Genomic DNA, 23,493 nt, shown 5'->3' with positions numbered 1-23,493 from the left:
TAGTTTTTAGTGAGGTGTGATAGCGTTGTTTGTAAAATGTAATGTTTTGTAGCAGTCAGCCATAGCCAGCCAGTGGCCACCTGAACTGCACTGGTGTTCAGTGTGACAGCTGCACTGGCAGCCGTCACTGCACATCATAACTGATGTTGTGCTGAACTCAGTGCCCATGACTGCAAAAATCTCTGGTTAATTGACCTGCAATAACTCCGGTCAGCGGCCTGTCTTTGCCTCCCTGCATGGTCAGACAAGTCCAAATATATTATGAAAAGCTGATGTTGTACCCATTTATAAATAGACACGCACGCATCGTCCTGATCTTGTTTTTCTTTTCATCGCACAGGCAGGCAAAAAAAGCCTTGAAAATAGGCCTCTACCGGGGAACAGTAATGCAGTGCAACCCAAAAGCTTATTAGTTTGTCCCTCAATAAGCGTCGGTCTGAAAAGTGAAATGGATGAGTTCCTTTGAGTTCTGTCGGTTGACATGACAAACGTCCCCTGAAATAAGACTACATCTGTTCAGTCAATAATTGTGCTCCTTGTTAAAATGTCTCACAATGTCGAAGGTTGGTTGCTGCATCTCTGCAGGCAAACCTGTACATTTGAAGAATCGGCTAATTCAAGTTTCCCACAAGACTCAAAAGCAATGCACTAGATCATTGAGTATTTCATAAATGAGAACATTTCCATAGACCATTCAGCTATTGATTATTTTAGTAATCGAGTGTTCTACCGATTATTCCATTAATCGGATAAAAAATAATTTTGCTTTATTAAACCTGCAGTAGGCAGAATGTTTTTGGCATCATTGGGCAAAAATTCCATAATAACCTTTCAGCATATTATCATTCAAGTACCCTGAGAGAAAACTAGACTTCTGCACCTCGTCATGGCTCTGTTTTCAGGCTTTAAAAAATCTAGCCTGTGACGGATACTTTGCAATTGCAGGTCATTTCAAAGAGAGCGTTCCTATTGGCTGTGCGCTGACTGGTGGGCGGTGCTTGGTATTTCAGGAGAAACAGGCACTACATTAACAGGATATTGATTAATATTTGATCAGCGTTCCCTAGTTTGACCGTTTGATCGGAGTGCGCGAGTGATTGACAGCCGGCTCATAAACGGCAGCTGGACGCCAGACTCCAGATTGTCTCTGATTAGTTGTTTTCCTCCGGTCTGTGAAATCTTGCAGATGCCGTTAGGAGCACCGGAGTACACCGGATGACAGTCACACAATTTGAACTCCATGAAACCTACGTTAATGTTAGCTGTTAGCTCTGTTATTTATGTAATTTGTTTTGCTTGTATTTGTTATTTTGTAATTGAGTTATTCAAGTTTCTCAAGGAATTTTTTCAGCCCTATTTTTGTTTGTTCTAACGGCAAATGATGCATACAAGCAAAGCGTCAATTAATGAAGGAGTTAAATCATGAGCGGACCAGAGTTACAACACACCATTGGCCAATTAGCTTCTCCACCAGGGTGTGATCCAAGGCTTTGCACCACACTGCCTCTGGCACTTCTCTCTCTAGTTATGTTCAGAGGGTTTTGTGAAGTCCAGCGTCTCACCCCATGTGACCTGGAACTGGCTGAGTCTTACTCTTTTGTAGCCTTCCAGTTGCAGACTGACAGTGACGCATTGGTTTGCTGCTGGCAGAATTAGATAGATAAATACAAAGAAATCCGTAACACCAGAACCTAGAGTCCGTGTCTCACTTATTGATCGGGTCATGCACCAGTAGATCTCCATTTGCCTCTACTAAAGTACATCATGCTTTTCTTGAGGATGACCCTGAGGATTTACAGATATGAACAAAACTACCTCAATCTCAGAGCTTATGTTGTTTACATGACAGGAAACGCAGAGGAAAGATGCGACAACTGTCAAATATCAACTCCCGGAAAATCTTTCACGAAACGTTGTTTATATATTTACAGTGTTTATTCATATTTATCCCTCTTGTGCTGAGCATGCACAGAGAGACTATTGTAGGCAGGGAGTCATGTGACAGTGTCAAGTTGCTTTTATTACGGCTTTACTGCCAAAGCCCAGTAGTGTTTAAACTGGATCATAGCAGAGCAGGGAGTGATGGATGTTTGGAGCTGCTTTTTTCACTGTGGGGTTATTACATAGCCCTAGTGTGAAAAATCCTCGGGGACATAAATTCACACATACCATTAAGTGAAATGTAATGTTAGAGAGGATATTCATCCTAAAATGAAAAGGGTAAATTACAGAGGCTATAGCTCAGGAATTGGAAGCTCTGGCTTCATACACATGACATGCCTAACGAGAGTGTGGAATAGAAAAGCAGAGAGAAAAGGTAAGAGAGAGAACCTTGACGTAGAGAAGTGCTGAATGAGTCATCTTTTAATGTTACCGGTCACTGTGCAGAATCGACTTGTCCTCCTTTTTAAATGAATTACACACTGAACCATACAAAATCACAAAATGGAAAAGTGCATCTTTCAACCGTTTGTGTTGCTGTTGCATCACATGGTTCTTTAATCTCTGCTAAATATATCAACGCTGTGAACAGATCACTGCATTCTCACAGCTCAAAGCACAAACCTCTGCATCTTATCTGGAGGGTGTTGCTCACTTTTTCACAGATTTAAGGACTCTGGACTCATCTGCATTTATATAAGCAACCATAAAAGCTGGTTTCTGGGCTCTTTTTGATTCCCTCTTCCTTTGGACAGTCTTGAAGAACAGGAATAGAATTGAGATGCTGGCATAGGCTACTTACTCAACGGAGGCAGCAGCTGCATAAACAATGCTTTATTTCACATCCTCTTAATGTTTATTCACTGGCTTCCATTCGTACACTGATAGTGCCGAGTCACACCCTCATGTGCACGCTCTCTAATTATTCTGTACCATAGCAACCGTAACTTAGCAATTGCTAAACCTCTTCCATTTGAGAGGTTTAGAAAAATGTCATTATTTTTTTTTTTCTATTTATTCTTTCAAACTCTGGAAAGTATGAAGAAAAAAAATACAGCAGTGACTTCATTATTATGAATTTCCATCTAGCCATCTCTCCATGAACCCTAACCCACAAAAGCCCTTTTGTGATATGCTGATTTAAGCTCTTTAGAGATGAAGTTTAATCATTCAAATTGACTTGACTGACTTGTAAATTACTTGTAATTTCATGTAAGATATAGGAATTACCCTGTTTCATTAAGGTGTAGGCTATTAAAATGTAGTAAGAGACTTATATGTGATTTTCTTTCTGCACAACCATGCAGCACTATCTGGAGGAGAGCCACTATGAATTCTGGGCTCTCTGTCAACTACTGACACTCTCTCAGCTGGTGTGTCTTATACCACTTTGACACAAAATTGTGAATTGCACAAGATATTAGACACTCATTCATACAAAATGATGGTAATAGGTAAATACCAAGATGTTGGGGTCCTCGTTTTTAACTGTCGTCATGGATTTCACTGCTACACAACTGAGTTGTTATAGACAGCCTTGTGTAATGTGCCAAAACGTGCTGTCCTGTTTGGATGCCGGTTTGATACAATTTCTTTATTCACTCTGCGCACCAATTTACAATCCAGTCCTTTTGTGGCTTTACAGCTGGAAAGAGTTAAAACTATCTGCTATATTATATTTACTATAGAGATGCAAATTTGTTTTGATATATTTGATGTTTACTAGGGCTGTCAAAGTTAAGGTGAAATTAACGCGTTAATGCAAAATCGTTTTAACGCCACTAATTTCTTTAATGCATTAACGCAACTTGTGATTTTTAGGTTGTAGCGGGCTCAGTTTTAAAGCAAGAGTGAAGAGAGTGAACATCATATGAAACTAGAAAACCTAAGAAATCCATTGGTACCAACCATGTCATATTAGCTTGTCGCGAAGGAGACAAAATAACGCTCCAAACGTACGCTAAATTTGGCAAGGAAAAACTTGCATTGCCACGTTCAAAGGGGTCCCTTGACCTCCGACCTCAAGATATGTGAATGAAAATGGGTACCCACGAGTCTCCCCTTTACAGACATGCCCACTTTATGATAATCACATGCAGTTTGGAGCAAGTCATAGTCAAGTCAGCACACTGACACACTGACAGCTGTTGTTGACTGTTGAGTTTGCCATGTTATAATTTCAGCATATTTTTTTATGCTAAATGCAGTACCTGTGAGGGTTTCTGGACAATATTTGTCATTCTTTTGTGTTGTTAATTGATTTTCAATATTAAATATATACATACATTTGCATAAAGCAGCATATTTGCCCACTCCCATGTTGATGAGAGTATTAAATACTTGACAAATCTCCCTTTTTAAGGTACATTTTGAACAGATAAAAAATGTGCGATTAAAGGGACTGTTTGTAACTTCTTACATGTATAAATCAATCTGGGTCGGTGTCCCATGAGTGTTCGCGTGTGGCTACGCTGTTCAGACAAGACTCCAATACAAACTACAAGGAAGCACCAAAACCGCAAAGTTATATCTAGTGAAGCCCGTCTGTTAAACAGTGTTGGCCGCGGTCGGAGGACGTGGGGGAGACCGTAGCTTTGGTCTCCAGGGCCGGAGTCTCTGCTCCTCTGCCTGCTTGCCTTCCCTCACACACCGCGCTCGTTCTCGCTCCACGCTCACATGCATCCGCGCACACTACACACTGCAGAAGAGTTAGTTTAGCTTTGAGAATATCTAGTGAATGTACAGTGGACGTTTGTTCAGAAATAAATGCTGCAGCTCCTCCAGACCAACGGAGGTTTCCTGTGTCTTGTGAAGTGACGGGGCTCCGCAGCGAGAAACGTTATCGTCTCCGACCGGGTGACGGTGTCTTCCCTGTTCCCTCCGGCCGCGGTCGGGAGGCTGAAGCAGGAAAAGCCAACAATAGGATCAGCAGTGATTCATGGAGAGACCTTCGTCTGGTCAGCTAACATTACTGCCAAGCAGGTGAAATAAAGAGTGATATTGTGGTTTTAGCTGACGTGTGTCGCCTCGCTGTGTTGATCAATGCTCGTTCATGTCTATGTAGAGCGAGCATGCGCGTGCGCGAGCAACAGGACGCTGACTTTCGTTGACTTAATGGCCACAGGTGTCGCTGTTAACAAGCAATTTCTGATTCTTACAAACAGTCCCTTTAATTTGTGATTAATCACGATTAACTATGGACAATTATGCAATTAATCCTGATTAATTATTTGAATCGATTGACAACCTTAATGTTATCACAACTGGTAAATACAGTAAATACTGTACCAGAGACCATACAGATGTGGCTTTGTTTGGTTCCTATTTCATTGTAGCTACTTACTAAAGCATAATAAGCAGCAGAAAAGTCAGTGCCACTGAGGTATTGGTCTCACACAGATAACACCAGCCCAGCTGCCATAGCTGGTGTTATTGATGGGCTGTCGCTTCCACTGCACAAGCCAATCATTGCTAACCTGGACATGGCTCATTTAGAACGTTTTTTTTTGTTTTTGTTGTTGACTCTCGCAATGCAAATGTTTTTAAATGACATGGCAGTTGAAAGTTCCCATCTTTAATCCATACTACAATTGCTATTACTATCGTAACCCGTTGTCATCCTTTCATTAGGAATCTGAGAAGTATCCTGTGACTTGAGTAAAATGCTAGTTAGGTGTAGGTTTGCAGACTTTCTGTACATCAGATAACCTGTTAAAGTAATTTAGAACAAATCATAACGGATGGTGAAAGGTTAACTTTGTATTATTTTTATTTGGTATTTTTATTCTATCGACCCTGTCAGTAACACTGGTTGTCTTCTTGGTCTAAGACAGGTTAACATGCTACTTGTGTCTACACAATGGGCAAATATTGATCCTTTGCTGTTTGTATAGCAGCCATGAGAGGAAGCAATTGTCTCGGGGCATAAAAGAGCTTCATTCAGAAGATCTGCTATACAGAAGAATAGCGTGCAGAGTGGAAGGTGGAAAGTAGAGAGTGGATGTTTTCTGTATTGCAAGCAAAACAGGACAAAGCAGTTACACCTAGGGCTCCTTCATTGGACTTGACCTCTGGTGACCCGTCAGACCACGACGTTGGAGATTTACAGTAAACAATTCAGATTCATACTGTTTACCCTTACGACTTCAAACTATTATAGTTTTAGTTTAAAAAATGATGGACCGCTATCTGAGCTTCAATTGACCTTCACTGTAGTTCACATCAATTCAAAACACATTGAGAATCATCTGAAAAATGAGTGAACATCAGTCAAGGCTGTATTCATTTTGATATGTTCAGCTATCCCAGGTTTCAAAACTGAATGTCAAGATCTTTATACCCATAGCATTAAGTTGTTAGCGATTGGAGGGCGGTTCGGTTTAGACTATGACTGGTATTGAAATGCACCACAGGAGACCAATTTTCAGGCAAACCTAGTGCAGTTATTTGGTGCACACCAAATAATGACATTGCTGACAACTGCTCAAACAACCAATTAAAAGGGAAAAAATTCTCCAGAATTCAAGAAAACGGCCACAAAAATGCTTGGTGTGAACATGCCCTCACACCTTATGGCTTAAAGTATCACCCTGTCTGTCTCAAGAGCTTCCTCTTGTTGAAGATCCCCTGAAAATGTCTCTTCTTTTCCGTCACCGACTGTCTTATCTTGTTTGTTACTGGCTAGTCTCCGAGCTCAACTGTGCTGGATGCATTCTACACATGCACACACACGCGCACACATGTAGGCACAGACTCTGAGGCAGCCGCGTAACACCACACATACACAATTACACACACTTTTCCTTTCCTGCCCTCGCCCAAGGGTTTGGTTTGATTCATGCCCTTTGTCAGAGTTTGAGTGAGTCGCAAAGAAATAATGGTGTGACTTCTCTGGGAGTGTGGCGTCTTCCTTAATTGGTGTCTTTTCTCGCATGTACATCACATTCGCCCTTGTTCACTTGAAATTACACATCAAAGGACCTAAAAACTTCTCTCCTGCAGTGTCAACTTGAAGTTCATACCACTGCGGTCCTGGTAGGAGCAGCGCTTCAAAAAAATGTGAGGAAAGGGCGAAGGAGAAAACAACAAATAAGAGCAAGCCAGCGTTGTGTGTGTGTGTACACAGCATCCATCATTCCTTTGAAATCATCTCTAAAATATCAAACACATTCACTATCTTATTATTGTTAAAAAATTAAAACTACAATTACTGCAGTGACACGAAAACAATAGTTTGTTTTAATAGAGGGAGAAATTCACATCTAAAAGAGCTTCTCTGTAAAAACACTGTGTAACAAAATAGTGGTGTCACTTATTATTATTCCAATGTGACTTGACACATGCCCTTTAATATTGAAGAAACAAGATTTCTCTGTACCACTTAAGGCAAATGTATTGTTCAGGGCGCTGTGTTTATGTAGGCAATGCTTTGGCCCCTGAAAACCACAATTCCTTTCTTTATAAATGTTAAACAGTTATCTTTTCTACATTGATCAAATTAAATAAGTAAAGAACAACACATTTAACATAATGTATATGTTGTTTACAACTGCTGTTTGACTACAATCATGAATGAATGATAGCTCCTGAAAGCTTTTGTTTTCCACCAACCCGCACACATCAGACACGGCCAATTAGATTTAGTCATACAAAAAATGACATCACGTGATCACACTAATCTGTGAAATGACGTCTAAACACAGGATGTCGGCAAGAAGACAAGTAATCTCAGAAAAAATAATTGAATAGATAACTATAATGAAATAAATGTAATGTCTTCCCCAGCTGCTGCAAACGCTCTCTTGAATGATGGGGAACATATGTCTCATTCACGATGGTTGAATTTAAGCCGTGAGCTTTTTTTCCCCTGTCACCAGCAAAAACGAATGGTCATGTTTTTATCCACTCAGGTGTGAAATTGCTGCTGTATTTGGCAGATTGGTGTGGGTTAATGTACTCTCCGAGGTCCTACTTTCCCATCCCTTTGCACCGCCCTGGCTAGCATGAGCGGTCCGTATCACACATGGTGTAGTGGCTTCACAGCGGCCACTTTGGTGATAACAAAAGATTTGTGAGGGTGCTTGTGTGCAGGAATGTGTTCAAATGCGGAAACATGGCCCGCAAACTGCTCTGATGGATCTGCCCAAATGGCCGTAACTCCTCGATGGTCATGCTGGCTCATTTACCGGTTCTCCCAAATGAGGACAAGACTAGATTTTTCTCCCGCCCCCCCCCCTCCCCCTACAGTCAGAGTGATAGAAGTGGCCGTTTAATGGCTGGTTGTTTTTGGCGAAAGGGGGCAGGGAGCCATTAAAATAGCTCTGCACCTGCCCGTTCTGCAGCGCTCACATCTCATTCTGCTGTGCACTCAAACGCTCAGGTTGGAGTCGTTGGGTTGCCGGTCTCATCTGTGCATTGATCGCTGTGTTTTGGATCCTCTTTCATCTATAAATAATGTAGTCATCTGCAGAGTGTACTCCCTCTGAAACCCCCCTGTTACCCGCACTGGGGAGGCAATCGGCTCTACCCGGCATGTCACGCCTGTCTATGATAATTGTTTTATGGATGCCACTCTCACTTACTCTGTTATCTGTCAGTGTTTAGCGCTCTCTCTCTCTCTCTCTCTCTCTCTCTCTCTCTCTCTCTCTCTCTCTCTCTCTCTCTCTCTCTCTCTCTCTCTCTCTCTCTCTCTCTCTCTCTCTCTCTCTCTCTCTCTCTCTCTCTCTCTCTCTCTCTCTCTCTCTCTCTCTGTCTCTCAGGTAAACCTACTGTTAAGGGCTGTTTTTTTCCCAATGCTTATGCATCTGTAATCCCCTCACACCTTCCCCATGACGGTCGTTCATACGATCACTAACACTGCATCAAACGGCTGAAGCACAAAGGCCACTGCTGATAGCCAACTCCTCTAGAGGGGTAAATAAAAACAAGAGTTGACTCTCTCGCCTTGTACTTGCCTGCAAATATTGCCCAAGTAACACTTCTCTCTCTCTCTCTCTCTCTCTCTCTCTCTCTCTCTCTCTCTCTCTCTCTCGCTCTCTCCCTCATTATCAATGCTTGGCTGCGTGTCTTACCCAGTGTACTGTAAATGCTTTCAATAGCAATCTGGGAGGGCTGAGAGTGTTGTGATTTCCATTCTGTTGCACATTTCTCTCTGCTGGTCTCCAGAGAGTCGGGGGATTGCCGGGGCTCCCCCGAGGTTGGACACCAAGCCCCAGGCAGTGTGAACAGATTAAGTCCAAGATGGAAATTCACATTCCTTCTTATTTTTTTTTTTTTTTCAACTAGATATAATCCATACTGTTGTTTGTGTGCCATGGGGCAGTATGGCCGATTGCTTTGTCAACTTACAGCACATTGTAAATAACTGTAAATAGAAATGCCGTCATTCATGGTATGCGTTCACATGCAATGTGTTGTGGAGTTGTCTTGAAGTGAAATGTTGTATTATGGTGGCGTGCAGTTTGTTTGTTCTTCTTAACCCTGGCACTGCTTCACATTAAAGTATGCAAATGATGCAGGAGTTGCAGAGCTGCCACGAACACACAGAGATGCCGCAGTGTGTGTGTCATTGTAGGCTGTGTCGAGCCTTTCCAAAGCACCTGGCAAATGTGGAATACCACAGTTTGTTTTATTTCGTCAGAAGCCCAGTGCTTGTATTCTGGTTTAATCTGGTTCTTAGACTGTTCGTAAGCCAAAGAACTGTGTGAATATCACATCAAAAAGCAGGATTTATCCTTTAATCTTTCCCTTCATTGCTGCGCCACTTGACATGGGCCATGTCCCATTATGTGGCTTTGTTGTGAGGATTAGGGGCAGGGTTCTTTCTAATGAAATGTGATATCTTAAGTAAGACAGAAAAAAAGTCGAATAATGAATGAAGCAATAGGAAGAATAGCTCGGCGTCACGTGTATCAGCAAGTATGGATTGATTCCGTTACTATTTAACTCACTGCCAGCTAAGCTTACATGTTATTGCCAGAAAAGAAATTAGAATATTTTCTCACAAAAACTGGATAGGGCTGAATTCCCAGTGTTACACACAGTATGGCCAGCCTAGATATATCTAATCTCCTGACATTTCTCCTGCCAGTACCACAGTTTCTTTGCTCTGGAGCGTATCTCTGTGAGAATACTGCTGCATACTACAAACTGATAAATTATTCCGTCGAGGTTTAGAAGACACGCTTGGCTAAATGGCTGCCAATAAACAAGACTCTGTGGAACCAAATCACCCTCGCAATCATCCTGCCGCTGTCACAGTTCTTGAAGACAGGTACGAATCAGTGTAGCATTTGCTTCCCGCACAGCTGTATAGGAAAACTAGTGAGTAGAAACAACTGTAAATGCTAGTGGTGTTTTCTAACAACCAAATCTGTGGATGAAATGTGTTGAAACACATCCGATTTACAAGTGGCTTTATGTTGTTTTTTCATATTTTTTTTCACTGAAACGCTTGAGACATGAAGACTGATAGCATGAGATGTGATAAATAATTTATATTCTATTCTGACATGCCTATGTTTCATTCAAAGCCTTTCGCTCCTTTGTGGAGCATAGGCCGTTGACCACAGTCCGCCAGAGTCTTTTGTCCTGGGCTTTCCTCTCCAGTTGTTTCCATGTCAGCCCGCTCTGTGTGATGTCCGTGTCAAGGTCCCTGCGCCAGGTGTTCTTGGGCTGGCCTCTCCTTCTTTTGCTTTGTGGGTTCCATCTAAGGGCCTGCCTGGTGATGCTGGTACCGGGTTTCCGGAGTGTATGGCCAATCCATCCCCATCTCCTTCTCCTGATCTCTTCTTCAACAGGTTTTTGACCTGTTCTTTGCCAAAGATCATTGTTACTGATGGTATCCGGCCAGTGGATGTTTAAGATGCGCCTCAGGCAGTTGTTTATGAATGTTTGTACTTTTGTTGTTGTGGTCTTTGTTGTCCTCCACATCTCTGAACCATAGAGGATTGTTGGTTTAATGTTGGAGTTGAAGAGTCTGAGCTTTGTCCGCCGGCTGATTTCTTTGGAGCTCCAGATGTTCTTTAGTTGTATGAATGAAGCCCTTGCCTTGCCGATTCTGGCTCTGACATCTGCATCCGTTCCGCCCTGTTTATTGATGACACTACCGAGGTATGTAAAGGCTTCTACTTCTTCCAGTGCTGTTCCCTCCAAGGTCACTGAGTCTTCACTGGTTGTGTTGACCTTGAGGACTTTACTTTTTCCTTTATGGATGTTGAGGCCTATTTGTGATGATGTGTCTGCCAGTATTGTTGTCTTTTCTTGCATCTGTTGTCGGCTGTGAGACAGCAAAGCCAGGTCATCAGCAAAGTCTAAGTCGTCTAGCTGTGTTGTGAGTGTCCACTGGATCCCGTTTCTCCTCTGTGCTGTTGTGGTCTTCATTATCCAATCGATAACCGTGAGGAAGAGGAAAGGGGACAGTAGACAGCCTTGCCTGACGCCGGTCTTCACTTGGAAGCTTCTGGTGAGCTGTCCTCCATGGATAACTCTGCAGGTCATCCCTGCGTAAGAGTTCCTGATTATGTTGACCATTTTTTCTGGAATGCCATGGTATCGAAGTAGTTTCCAGAGGATGCTTCTGTCAATGCTGTCAAATGCCTTCTCATAGTCTATGAAGTTGATGTATAGCGGAGAATTCCATTCCAATGACTGTTCAACTATGATGCGGAGAGTTGCGATCTGGTCCACGCATGATCTATTCTGCCGAAAGCCTGCTTGCTGGTCTCTTAGCAGTGGGTCCACAGCTTTCTTTATTCGTTCCAGGAGAATTCTGTTGAATATCTTTCCTGGCACTGAGAGAAGCATGATTCCTCTGTAGTTAGAGCATTTGCTCAGGTCTCCTTTCTTGGGGAGCTTGACCAGATAGCCCTCTTGCCAGTCTGTTGGTACTTCCTCCTTCTCCCAGATCTTCTGAAACAGTGGGTGCAGCATCTCTACGGAGGTGTCCATGTCTGCCTTCAGCGCCTCTGCCGGAATGTTGTCTGGTCCTGCTGCCTTGTTGTTCCTCAATTGTGTGATGGCCTTTTTAATTTCCAGCTTGGTGGGTTTTCCGCAGTTGATGGGCAAATCCGTCTCCGCAGGTTGAATGTCTGGAGGGTTAGGTGGTGTAGGTCTGTTCAGAAGTTCTTCAAAGTGACATGCCTATGTGCGCTGGCAGAAAACCACATTTCCTTTTAAAGGTGGTTTTAATGGGCCACTAAGACATTGGTCTATACTTTGAGGTTTGTCGCATAAAACTTTATTGAAGCCACTAATGGATGTTGACACACAGCACCTAAACCTTCAAATAGGCTCATTTTGTTTCTAAAATGGTTTAATCAAAGACTCAGTTCACACTTAGTGGGATCTAGCCTTGCAGATAGTTTCGGTTTAATGTGCTGAGATTTTGAGATATTTGCTTCTGAAAGTTCTGTTAAATTCAAAATACTTTTTTGGATGTAAGGAGAAAAGGCACACTTTTAATTCTTCAAGGGGAAATACATTTTTTTCACTCTTATTATTTTTACTGTAATGGTTCTGAAACAGAGACTAAAACCACGACACAAACGTCCAGTCTCGTGTCGCGGTTTTGTCTTCTGTGTCTCCAAATGCAATGGGATGTGAACCAACAAATAAATAAAAAAGTCAAAGTATTTTCTATAAAGAGGTGTCAAAAAAACAAGTTTCCTAGTATTTGTAGGTGTGTACGATTTCAACTCTTCCCTCATTAATATCTGTTGGAAGACTATCTGTATTTTGGTGAAATGATACAAGTTTTGGATACATTTCATCTAAAAAAAAGATCAATCACACCAGTCCACAAATGATTGAATTATTGGTCCATGTGATTAATCTGACTGACTGAGAAAAGACATAACACTGTTGTCAGCAGAGTTTATAATATGTGGATTTTGACTATGACTGACATCTGTATATGAAATAAAAAAGATAAGTGACGAGAAGCAACCCTGCATTGAGGGATTCAGATGCTAGATCATTTATAACTATCTGAGTCCTTTTGGTGAGAAAAAATATAATCCATCTGATGAGTTGATGATCTAATAATAAACATTATTTGTATAACACCTTTCATACAAGAGATGCAGCACTAAATGCTGTACAATAAGGGGAAATGGAAATAAGAAATAAGCTCTTTTCCATGTACATGAGGTTGCATTGTTTCAATTGCTCAATACAATGGTTTTCAAATTGTGTTTGCATTGCTGAAAACAATGTAACATTTATAGAATACATTTGAAAATCTCCACAGCATATCCTGACTATTTGATAATGTTACAGAAAAACTGAAAATGATACTCCTGAGAGGCTGTATTCAACATCGATGTTCATCACTTTGACAACCCCGTCTTTCTTTTAAAATTGCCTGAAGCCTATTAAAAGCACAGTTTATAGAAACAAAAGAAAATAAACTTTTTATTGTTTTTAAAGATGTCAGAACATTAACAGTCGATAACGCCTAGAAACGTTTTGAGTTCAGTCAAAAATGTTTATGATGATTATCATTATGATGAGGAGCTGTAGTGTTGGCAGCAGTAGTGGTCGTGCTTCCAGCCACAACGCAATAATCGCAGGAAAACGCAGCTTTGCTCTGCTGCAAACGGACCGGGTCGACAAACTCTCAACACTCTCAACCAGCATATTAATACTGTTTAAAATACAGCAATTTTGCTAGTGCAACAAAAATATCAAAGAGAAACAAGGATGGGAGAGGGAAGGATGTAATGGCCGCTGGATAAATTGTGCTTAATAGTGTAAAAACCTTTTAAAATTAATTGAGCAGCCAAATGTTACTTCATCCTTCTCATGCATGCTTGCAGCTATGGAGAGTCCTACTGCAAATGGAAATGGCTTTGTCCTTTAGTCTCAGAGCTGGGACATCGTATTCATCACATTATTCTTTTTTATTGGGGTCCGTGATATTAATGTTGCAAAGTGTATGCTAGGTTATGGTAGACAATAAACGACACGCCGAAGTATTTTACTGTGAAGATGTTAAACACCAACAATCAGTAATAGCACAGCAATCAGCAGCTATTAACGGGATGTGGATTTGCATAAAGAGCAGATGATTTACATGATCAGACGATACCACAATTCATCATCAAAGGCAGGGGGTTCTGGCCCTTTTACACCATGAGCTGTTTAAGCAATGCACAGACATGCATGACAAAACCTTTCTAAGTGGCAGTCCAGCTTTCAGTTAAAAAAAGAAATAATTGCAAAAAGGAAATTTGACCTCAACGTATATTGAAAGCCAATGAGAAGACTGAACTGAAGACTGAACTTTGGGGTCAACTTCCAGGAGCAGTTTGGAGACACAAAAGGCTTCAGTCCAATGTTTTCAATTATATCTCATCTCAGTTTGCTGGACAGTAGGTGTGGACCAATATGAAACGCAGGCCACTGTATCTATGTGGTCTGAGATTGTTAGCTGACCCAGTATTCAGCCAGGGCTTCATGCTTCACAGAGCCTTTCTACAATCTACTGCTCTACTACTCCACTGTAGCACCCAAGAAATTAGAGGTGGGAGGGAGCTGTAGTAGCATTGATACATTTCATTTTAGCTCAGAGGGTCTCCAGTGTCCTGCAGGAAAAAGAGCTATGAATCCTTGCTAAGCCATCGGGGTTTTATAGGCTATTCCCTGGGAAGCAACAATTATTCCTATGTAACGAATGCACTCGCAACTGTGGTGTAGCGTACCACATGACCATCTTCCAGATCATGAACACATCGAATGCCGACGGCAAACATTTCAATCTCTGTAAAAATGATTGTACGCGCTCCTGTCAGAATGGCTCAGCTGCAGTCATCACCTTACCTTATAATGTTTGAGGAATAAAAGGATAATGTTGTACCTGAAAGCCACAAATGGCCCGAAATGACACTGATGAAAATCTCAGCTCTGATGAAACATCTTACAGCCACACAGTCATAAAGGTGATGTGTATTCGTCAATGACAAGACAGAAATTGCAGTGCTCTGCGGTGACTAGGAGCACAGCAAATCTACATGTTCTCTCCCCAGAGGCTCCCGGCTTCATCCTCTCTTCCAATCTTAACTCATCGAGTGAGTATCGTGGATCCCGACTAAGATACTGTAAATCATATTGGTTTAAATTGAGCAATGATCAAATTTTTGAAGTGCTGAGGGACAAGAGAGGAGGGGAAAACACTGATCCAACAAAATGCAATTTTATGACTCCTCCTGTCACATCTACTTGCTTTGTCAATTTAGCGCTAACACTGCTGCCTTGGGGCCTCAGCATGGAGACGTGGTGTGTAGATGTACCGGCCTCGGTTGCCTCAACCGCGGGGGCATGCAAGAGTGAACTTCACATCTCTTACAATATACAATTAGTTCAGGAGGTCAGGCATGTGGAAACAAATATTCAGTGCGTTTTGAAGCTGAACAGGCTTTTTATTAATATCTGTATCCCGAAAATATTGTCTTTCTCAAAGTAAAGTGTTTACAAGACTTCAATAACTTGAATCTACAACCAGGGAGGGATCTTCTTTTTGCCACAGTGAAGAGGAATCAGTGGCCCAACATTTTCCAATTGTGGTCACTCAGTCGCTCATTAGTGACACTGTGTGAGAATAGTGAGAATACTGCGTTTAGGAGCTGCCGTGCTGCACTTTGCTGAATCAGTTAGTTGTCTAGGCTGAGCGGGCTCTGTAATTTGTACATGGCCTTTTTACTACAGTGTTGCTGATATTGAAGCTGTTGCCAGATAACATACAAATCAAAACCAGCCAAACCACCATTTGTATCCATGCAGCAGTTATGATCACCATTAGAGATGCACCGCCACCGATCGATCAATTTGACACAGTTGCAAGTCCAAAATATGCGGTGGAGGAACAACCTTAAAAACATCTTGAAAAAACTAACTTAATCAGACTCATATTAAATTGTAATTCATTCCCATGCTGCTCAGAGTAATCACAGTGACCGGCCGACAGAACGGGTTTCTTCCGCACAGTCCTGCTTATAATGGAGCTAACAACTAATGTTAACGGAGGTTCCATTGACTTGCATTATGATGCGTTCAACTCCATTCAGTAAAATGAGTATTGGGTGAAGGTAAATTATAACCCTATCATGATGCGTTCAAATGTAATCTTGTAAAATGTAGTTTTTGGTAAGAAACTTGAATGAATCCAGTTGTTTGATAGAGATGTTTTCACAGCAATATAAAATATATGTTAGAGAGGGGAATTATGACCTGTGTAACTTCCTAACACTAACGTTAGCTCTCTAATTGAAACTACTAATGCCAAGATTTTCTTTTAATTAAAGCAAGTATTCAAATAGAAATACAATCATATTTCTTAGTCATTTGAATTGTGTTTTTATGCAAATAACCACTATAGATGACAATAACAAAGTAAAAGGATAACATTTAGAATTTGACGGTTTACTCTGAAAATCGTAATCAGCCAAGAAAATTGCAATTTGTGCATCTCTAATCACCAAGTAAGATATGTAAAAACTAGGGCTGTCAAAGTTAATGCAATAATAATGTGTTGACTCAAATTAGTTTTAACGCCACTAACTTGTTTAACGCATTAACGCTCAGTGTTAAAGCTAGAGTGAAGATACTGGCATCATATGAAACTAGAAAACCTGAGGAATCCATTGGTTCCAAACGTGTGCTAAATTCTGGCGAGGAAAAACTGTCATTGCCATTTTCAAAGGGGTCCCTTGACCTCTGACCTCAAGATATATGAATGAAAATGGGTTCTATGGGTACCCACGAGTCTCCCCTTTACAGACATGCCCACTTTATGATAATCGTGTGCAGTTTGGGGCAAGTCATAGTCAAGTCAGCACACTGACACACTGACAGCTGTTGTTGCCTGTTGGGCTGCAGTTTGTCATGTAATGATTTGAGCATATTTTCTATGCTAATTGCAGTACCTGTGAGGGTTTTTAGACCATATTTGTTATTGTTTTGTGTTGTTACAAAATTTTCAATAATAGATATATACTGTACATACATTTGCATAAAGCAGGAATATTTGCCCACTTCCATGTTGATAAGTTTATTAAATACTTGTCAAATTTATCTTTAAGGTACATTTTGAAAACATTAAAACATGTGCGATTAATTTGCAATTAATCATGCACAATCATGCTATTAATCAAGATTCAATATTTTAATCGATTGACAGTCCTAGTAAAAACACAAATTAGCTTGCATATTTATGATCTAATCTTAAACCTACTGGACAATTAGTTTGGATAGAGGGGAGTCTTGTCTATGATGATGCAGAACTGTCCTGCGTTTCCAACATTTTTATTTCAACTGACTGTGATAGAGTACGCAGTGTCTTCACACTAAATTTGACAAAATGCGGGACACCTAAAGTTGTCAGTATTTGTACTGAATTTGCTATTCAGTTGAGTGTGCTGCTGATGGACTCTATTGTCCCACAATATTATTCACAAAGGAAATGGGGGTGCTGCTCGCAGTTAGAAAAATATAAAATGAGCAGATGACAGTGGTAAGACAACTCTAAGAACATCTCTGGGGGAAAAGAAAACCTTTGCAAGAGCATTTTGCTTTCACCTTGTTAAGTTAAATTGGCAGCAGCCTTTCATAGCATCGGGATAGACAAATGTTTTGGATTGGGGCTTCTCATTGGAAAATCTATGCACTTTTAGTACTGTCAGTGCTCAAAAGCTTCTGTTTATATCATTGTAAAAGATGCTGTGAAATGGTTTCTGGCTTTTAAGGTTTAGAACGAAAAATAATGGTACAGTGACATCTTGTACTTTTGTGGTGAAATAAGTCAAGCAACGTCGTCTCAGTTGTCTTTTTGTCTGTCTCTCTTCTTCTGCCATCAGTGTCTCATGTTGCTACTACTCGATATGTGAAGTGAATAGAAGGTGCTGCTCCTCATGGCCATAGCCGATTAATGTTATAAAGATATCGTGATAGAGTATAAACCTGTGGGGGGTTGATATCCAGTAATGTCTGAGTCTGCCAGAGCTCCTGGCTTGATGTCTCAAAGTGCCTCCGCAGGATTCAGCGGCGGGCACTGGATATGTTTCCATTTAATATTGACCGTGACATTTCAACTTTTGTGATACATTTTCCAGATTAACATTACTTGCTCTCTGTGTTTGTGTACTGGTGGGGGCTCAACAAGCGCACAGGAAGAGTTCAATACAGAGGAGAAATAATCTGCTTAGAAATGGCGGATGAGAGGCGTCAGCCTTCATCTCCTCTGTGCTCCCTGAGCTCTGTGGAGGTGTCTGTGGCTTTGACAACAACATTACATGCTCACCAGGTGAGGTATATGTGACCCCCACCATCATCACCACCTCCTCCTCCCCCAAACACATACACACACACATACACACACACTGTACATATCCCGCCATGCAAAGGCTTATCCTCACAAGTGTTATCTTTACTGAAGCCGTAAGAGAATCTAATCATGAGAGCTCTGTGTGGAAACCTGAGTGCAGTTTATTCTGCTGAGCTGTACTCCTAGATAGCACTCCAATACACTCCAATACTCACACAGACCACATGCAAACATTAAGTCCTCACTTCAAAAAGGATGATGACCGTCAAATGGAGAACACAACACGCTGCTGCAGACATGCAGAGATAACATGGCATTGTCAAACTTTTTGTAATAGAATCGCTGCTCTTGTGGCCCTGACTGTAAATGGGCTATAGTCTGATTGCTGCCTCACAGAGCAGAGATTCTCCAGCGGATGAGTATTCATACAGCAGCAGGAGGGGCCTCGTATCCCCGGAGGACAGGCAGAGCCTAGCCATGCCTACAGATTGGAGCCCTCTGGGAGGCAGAGAGGCTGGGAAACCTCTCGGGAGAGGGATGTACATTGGGTCACATACCCTACAGACATTGTTTTTGCCCATGACTTTTTTTCTATCTACTTTCCTGAGAATGACACTTTGGCACTGCATGTGTCTCTCTGCCTCTGTCCTCAATAGTCTGAAGCCGACACAAGATGTCTGCATGCTAAATTGGTTGCTCCTTGGTGACGGTGACATTTGAGCTGCTAATTATTATGTTCTCTCATGCACTGTTCCTCCACTGACTTCAAATCACTCTTTGAACATCTCAGGTCAGGAGACAGCTTTTTCTCAGAGTACGAGAAAAAACTTGGAGTGCATTATGAATCAGAATACAGTCCAGTAATCCTGAACATGCTATTAACTGCCCATTGTATCACCAAACATGTAATTTGGAAACTTGGATCTTTAATTTTCACTTAAGATTGTTTAAGGTTGGGCTCAAAACTGTTACCTTTTAATTTGGACATGACAATTTTGTAGCGGATATTAAGTTTTCTTTATCTTTTAACTTGACAGTGCTCAACCCTAGGGATGTCACGGTGAGGAAATGTTCCCACCGGTTAATAAACTTGTGACAACACCGGTGTTACCGATTACACCGAACATTTTACAAGAAAAGATGGCGTTCAACATATGTAGAGCTCTTACTTTGATCTTTACCGTCGGATGGCTGTGTGTTAGGGGTGTAACGATACGTTTTTACAACGATACGATACGATTTCTATGGTTCCAATATGATTCAAGGACGATATTTGGCTCATCTAGAGTGATACGATATGATTCAATGATTTGAAATCGATACAGTAACTTTTTTTGCCAAAAAATTCAATCGGTGTGACTGAAATAAATAGCTGAATACTGGACAGTACAGGTCAGGATTCCTCAAAGATTTTCTTGTAAAGGGAATCAGGGATAAATTAATTATGAATATAAACAAGTAAACAACGATTAATGACAAATACATACACCTTTTATTTGAAAATAATAAAAAGTGCAACTAACAAACCTGCTGATTCAGTTTTTTGATTTTTACTTTACTGCTGTGAGAATTTGCCTCGCGGACCGTCTGCTCTCCGGCTGGATACGTGAGGCTGATGCTGCGTGCACATTGATATCATGACGGGGAAAGGAAAGTCATTTTCTCTGAATGAAAAAACGACTGCACGGGGAAAGTGCCTGTGGTTGAAGCCGCCCTCGTCAAGTGGATTGATAGCGCCTGAAACTCTGCCCACCGGCTCCTCTGGTACCCGTCTCCCTCCACGCCGCTACCAGGTGAGAGAGCGAGGAGTCCAGTGCGCCGTTCTCCTGCATGCACGCCATGGATGCTTGCTTGCGCTGCAGAGGGCAGAGCTGGCAAGCTGGCGCATGTCTGGAGAGTGAACCGGAGTAACGTTTGACCTTTCTTTACTAATAAAAGTGCTAAAACTTTCATATAATGTTTATCGTCCTTAAATACAGGGTGCAAATCCTTAATATCGATACAACCGATTTTTGCTTTTCAAATCGATTTTATATCGATATACGTCTCCTGTGAAGGACAACTTGCCGAGTACCTGTCGATGTAGTTGGATCGTAGGAATATAAATCAATACATTGATGTAGTATCGTTACACCCCTACTGTGTGTCTGGCCTCTCCGGTCGAGCTGTCGCTGCGAGGCTGCCGGTTTCCACCTGACGCCGTTGAGCACACCGACTGTGACTGCTCCTGCCTCCACACAACGTTATGGTTCCCTTATAACATTGGGTTTAAATCCAAAGTATTTCCAAACAAGTGCTTTTGCTTTTCGCTTTTGCACCAAATCCCCTGCGATTGTCTTGTCTGTCAACACGCTCTCGTCCCGTGTGAGGGAAATCTGACTCCTGCTACTCTGGGCTGAGACTCCATATGGAGCAGTCACATTCACTTTCAGATTGTAGTGTCCGTCGTCTGACTGTGTATTGATAACACGCCGCTGATAAAAAAGAATTAACTAAATTTGTTTTATTTCTATAAAAAAAAAGCAAAACGACGGTGGGGGGCGGTGGGCAAGTCATGTAATCGGTGGATGCCCGACCACCGTGTAACACCGACTACCGCAGCAAGCCTACTAAACCTTACAGCTGAATAAAACTCATAAGGGCAATTCAGACAATGCCAGCTAGTAATATCCCCACAGAAACTCCCTGTTCACTCTCGCTTTGAGCCTCTCGTATTGCCTGCCATGCAAGTAAAGAAAACATGAGGAGAGGAGAGTGTACACATAAGATGACCTCTGTCCTCCAGAGAAGCATCTGCGGTCATGTCAGAGGAGCAGGAAACGGGTCTATGCTGTCCAGCTATAGAAATGCTTCCATCATAGCTTTAATCTTGTTTTCATTCAGAGGCCACTGCATCTGAAACCATCTCTATTAGACAAGGTCGCAATCAGACGGAGATGTCTCCATCCTGACGGGGAGTCAGGCGAAAATGACATCTTCACTCACAGACATCCATCTGTTCAATTGTCCCGCGTCGTGACATGTTCTCCTTCGACCCTGTAATCATTATCCACTTTCCGAGCAGATTCTGTGTGTACCTGTTTGACCCAGTGTAGCTGTCTGACCACGGGAAATCACTGTAGTGCACCCCGCCATGCAGTCCCCACTGGGACATATCCGCTTCTTTCAAATGTAAGAGGATTTTTTTTTTTTCATCTTCAAAGGATGGCTAATTTGAAATTCAAATTTCACAGACATGTTTCACTGCACTGCTTAAAAAATATTCTATTCGAAATAACTAACTACAGAAAGAATGTTTATTTAATATCTTCAGACACCTCATTTAGGCGCAGTGAGTAGTGAGAGGTGTGCAGGACAATTTCAGGACATGCAGTCTCCCCAGCATTTCCATCAGTTAACGCCTATACAAGAGCTTTCCCTTTGTGTCCATTATGTAGAGCATTAGCAGAAATTCTTTCAGATTGTCAGGATTGGGGTAATGTGACATAATCAAGAGAATGAGACACATTTATGAAATAAACACAATATATCTTCCTCTGCTTTTAAAAACTGAGCTCATTGAGAATTTGAAAATGTAATGCAAGATGCTTGTTCAAATATCTTTTTGAAGGTAACTTACATTTAATGTTATTTTTTAATTGATAAGACCAGCCAAAACAGCCAAAATCAAATAAAATCAGAAAAACAACAGTTTGTCACATTTACTCTACAGATATCAATGGGAGTTGTACATGCAGTTATACAATAAACAATAATTATACATTTTAAAACAGAGTCTGAGGGAGGAAGAAACTGACTTTATACACCAAAGTATCCTGTAATTTAAATTATAGTATGCTTAAATGAACATTGGGAAGGATATAAAAGATGATCGACTCCAGCCCTTTGATGGATTCCTGCTGCGTGCAGGATTTGTCCCAGAAGTGCCTCACCTCCTTGATGTATGTCAGGACCGTAGGTGTAAGCTTCTTGGCCAGCGCTCGGAAGTGTGGGAAGAAAATTTTCCTTCAAAGTCCCCGCTTCTGTGACTAGCTAGTAAATTCCCAGCTTGGTCGCTGCCACTTTGAACATACATTTATTTCTGTGGGGCTGAATATTGTCCCTCTATCATTTGTTTTTCGGTAATGGCCTTTTAATCCCTAGTAGTTAGATCATGGGGCTCTAATGATGCGAATATTGGCTGGTTTAAACCACTATGGTCACATGAGCAGTGTAAGCAGCTGTACTGGCTCTATATGGGGCCATGAAGAGGGCTTTAGATTTTAATGCTTTTTTGGAAGATTGGAGGTTTTATTATCTGTCAACCCGTTAACCAGAGGGAGAAAATCAACTGCTTCTTTCTATCATTTCTCTCACTGTCTGACCTACATTCCACATTACCCATAGGCCTGTTTTAATTGTACGGTTTGAATATTATCAATGTATGCCCTTCCCACAAAATATAAAATGATTAGCTAACACACTACTCATACACTTGTAAGAACCAAAAAACATTGGTTAACTTGTGTGCTCACTTGGTACTAAATGGTCCTGATTTTAATGCAAACTATTTTGCTGTTTCTGTGTACTTTATTTCAAATCATACAGGTCCAGGGACTCAGTTACTGCTTTGAAATAATACCTGAGATATTAATGCACACGGCAGCTGGTTACATTTTGTGCAGCCAGCATCAGACTGTTGTAAAATAACCACAGATCCCCCATGCTTATGTGCACATCAGAGTTTTGATTAATTATTCTACACAGTTTCAACTGCAAATCAACAGTCTGACCCAAGAGTCACCTGGAGCCCAACATTTTTTATTTCAATATATGTGGATTTGTGATTATTATGAGCAATATGATGTGATAGAGATAGTTCGGGTTCAATGTTATAGCGGCGTTCCCACAGTCCCAATGTATTTGTGGATCATTACCTGGATCATGTTTATCTGGCAATATGAAGATTAGATAGGCAACTATTCTGTCCCCAAATTGTACGTAAAACCTAACTAAAAGCTAACTGAATTCAAGTTTGAAAATTATTTCAGAAATATAAACAAACAAAAAACTACCACATATTAAATTCTACTTTAATTTTATTTATGGCACTATGGTGGCATTTAACTACAGATGGTTATTGTATGAATCGTTGTGATGACAAATGAAACTGCACACTGTTACGCACAGAAAACGTGGTGACCATCAGATCATCACCATGTCGAAAAAGTGAATTTGAGTAGTGAAAGTAGTGA

Source organism: Sebastes fasciatus, chromosome 10 (assembly GCF_043250625.1).
Source record: "Sebastes fasciatus isolate fSebFas1 chromosome 10, fSebFas1.pri, whole genome shotgun sequence".
Lineage (NCBI taxonomy): Eukaryota > Metazoa > Chordata > Actinopteri > Perciformes > Sebastidae > Sebastes > Sebastes fasciatus.
This window is presented reverse-complemented; position numbering follows the sequence as displayed.